Source organism: Lissotriton helveticus, chromosome 8 (assembly GCF_964261635.1).
Source record: "Lissotriton helveticus chromosome 8, aLisHel1.1, whole genome shotgun sequence".
Taxonomy (NCBI): Eukaryota; Metazoa; Chordata; class Amphibia; order Caudata; family Salamandridae; genus Lissotriton; species Lissotriton helveticus.
Window position 1 is genome coordinate 940,722,307 of NC_136069.1, and position 3,202 is coordinate 940,725,508.

Below are 3,202 nucleotides of genomic sequence, written 5' to 3' on the forward strand. Positions count from 1 at the left end.
GAGGCTATAACTACCTGTTGCCCGTCTAGTCTGCCCTGTATGAAGACATAACGCCCCTCCGTGTCAATGTTGCTGTGTGTCAGTGCAAATGGAACCCCCGGTCGCACCCAGATCAGGGTCCCTCGTGCAAACGCTGAGAAGCTCGTGGCAAATATTTGCCCCCTCCATCTACGGCGAAGTGTGGCAACCTCCGCAGCTGTCAGGTGGGTCTCCTGCAACAATGCGATCTGTACCTGATGTCTTTTAAGATAGGAGTACACCTGATATCTACGTGAGGGTGTGTGCATGCCCCTGACATTCCAGGTACAAAATGTAACCGTAGTCATCACAGGTTCCACATCGCCCAACCACCCGCACTCCCCCCCCAACCCCCAGCCCGCCCCGGCCACAGAAGTACAACAGCAGATACAGATTACCAGGATTGCAGCCCGCCATCCCGCACAGACCCAGGGACGTAAACTGTAACATTGCAGTGCAGACACTAGTCTCAAAAAGAATATTAACAGAACCATAATGCCAAAAGGGCAACAACAAAACGTGTCGTCGCCCAAACGCTCTAATGAGCTCAATCAATCCGTGAGTTCAAGGGGGGGATGACAAAGTGCGTAACACAAGCAATATATGATAGTTCACCAGGCCAAGAGAGCTATGGTGTCTCCCCTCCACGGGCTGTAGGCCAAGGGGCATCAGGAGTCAATGTCAGTGTTCACATCCAGGGCCAGAGTGTCCGCCGCCTCAGAGCCGGGATGCTCTGCTCCGGGGGCCCTCTCCACCACCCCCCGGGGGACACTCACCTCTAGGGGTCCGGCCACCCCTTCAATACAATGTCTCTGGCGTACCTCAGATAGAGCAGTTCCGACCCCCCTCCCGGCAGTGGGAGCAGCTCAGGGTTCACCGGGGTAGGGGGGGGTGGGGGCAGGGCACGGGCCCCGGAGGCAGTGCCGATTGTGTTGTCTGAGGTCTTCAGGTGTCCCGGTGGGTTCTCCAAGCAGGTCTCCCAATGTAGTGCACAGCCTCTTGCGTGGCGCCAATCGCTGCGGTCCGCCCAAGACCAGGGTGAGGGAGCACGCTATGCTATCAGGTCCGCCGTTTGGGGTGTGACGTCCGGTAGGCCCTCTGTAATTTGTTCATCTGGCAGTCCGTACAAGTATTCGTCTTCCTCGCTCCCGCGTGATCTGGGGCTGGCGTTGGAGATCAGGATAGGCGACTGCGATCCGCTGAGCTCGGCCGCCATCCGGAGGGCTTCTTGCTGTTCGCTTTGTATCTGTTCTGGCGTGGGGCCCATTTCCGTATCCGCGGTGGACGACCTGGCCGGCGAGGGGCGCTGGCGTCTTCGCCTGCGGGAGCCGCGGTTTCTACGCTGCTCTGGCGGTGCCGTCCCGTGGCCCGTGTCGATTCCAGAATCCAGCCAGGCCGCAGCCGCCTCAGGAGTGTCAAAGAAATGTGTCTTATCTTGTGCTACCACTCGGAGGCGTACCGGGAACAGTAACGAGTACTTGAGAGCCAGACGCCTGAGTCTCTGCTTCACCGCCATGAACGATTGGCGTTGTCGCTGGACTTGTACCGTGTAGTCGGGGAAGAACATCACCTTTGCATTGTCCACCTTAATGTCCGACAGTTGCCTGGTTTCGCGTAGGGTGGCGTCCCGGTCACGGTAGTTCAGCACTCGCATAAGCATCGGTCTGGGATTGGAGCCCTCCGGGGGTGGACGGGACGGCACCCGGTGCGCCCTCTCCACTACAAAGTGCGGCGACAGTGTGCCCTCCGGTAACAGCTCTCGAAGCCAGCCCTCCATATGTTCCGCTGTCTCCCTCCGCTCCCAGCGTTCCGGCAGGCCCACTATGCGTACATTGTTCCTCCGGGCCCGTCCCTCCGCATCCTCCGCTCTGTCCTCAAGGAACTCCACTCGATTGAGGAGGTCGCGTATGTGCTTATCCGTCTGTACCAACTTGGGCGAGGCCTCCGCCACAGTCTGTTCCAGGACTGTGGTGCGTTCGGAGAGTTTCTTGTGGTCCGCCCTGAGGAGCGTCAGGGCCACCGCCACATTATCGACCTTGTTCTCCAGCGATGTACGGGTCAACTGCATGGATTCTTCCAAGCGCTCCATGGCCGCCAGCATGGTGTCTAGTTTGGAGGCAGTCTGGTCAGCCTCGGGGTTCTTCACCATCTTTCCCTTGTTTAGTGCCCCACCGGTTCCGGTCTTCGCTCTAGTCCCCCCAGACATGGGACTGGTCAGCGCTGCAGGGCAGCCGGGACGGCAGGTCTCCACCACCAACACCGCAGGGCCCCGGGCGCGTCAGCCACAAGGTCAGGCACTCCGTGTCGTCCACTCCGGACGGCGTGTAGCTGGTGAGGGGATCGCTATTCCGCCAGGGCTCCCGGGATCCCGCACAGTGACACCATCCAGGGAGGGTGCGAAGGTTGCGTCGCAGTCAGTGTGGGAGCTCCTGTGTGCCACTGGATGTCACTCCAAATGTCGCAACAGCGACTCGCCTCCTAATAGGGCCGCGTGCATGCTGGTCGAGCCAGGCCACGTGGTCTCTCTGGCCGCCCCCGTCCCTCCGGACCTGGGAGGATCAGACTGTCCGGGTGACACAGGACAACATCAATTGTGGTGTAGGGTGTCGTGTCCCACGGCGTGGGGCGAATCACGGGGCGCTGTGCGCGGGTTTGCTCAGGACCCGCACCCACGTGGCCAAGTCCAGCACCCCCGGTGTGTATTGCGCCACCATAAACACGGTGGATTCGCCTTCCAGCAAGGCTGCGCAGGTGTGGCTGCGGTCGTTGCGGAGTGCGAGCTGGGTCTTCGGATATGGGCCGGGTCCGACGCCGGCTGGTGACCACCTCAGGGTAGAGAGGGGACAGGGATCCAGTGTGCTAGTTTTCGCCGCTTCTTCTGTCAGTTGCAAGGGCTCTCAGGCAGCAGGGGCAGTGGAGGCCCCAATAGGTGTGATGTGGTCCCCCTCTGAGAACCGCGTGGCCCAGCGGGGTGTTCCTGGCACTGCCGTCCAAACGGGCCGGCGCTCCAAGCCTTAGTGTCCGAGGGTGGCGCCGCCGCCACCAGATGCAGGGGCTCCCGGGCAGTGGGGTCGCTGGATGCACCAGGCGCAGCGGCACGGTCCCGTCCCCCCCGTGCAGATCGGGGGCGGGAGTGCGCGGCGCGGCCTACCTCGGAGGGCCGGATCCCCGGGCTCAGGTGATT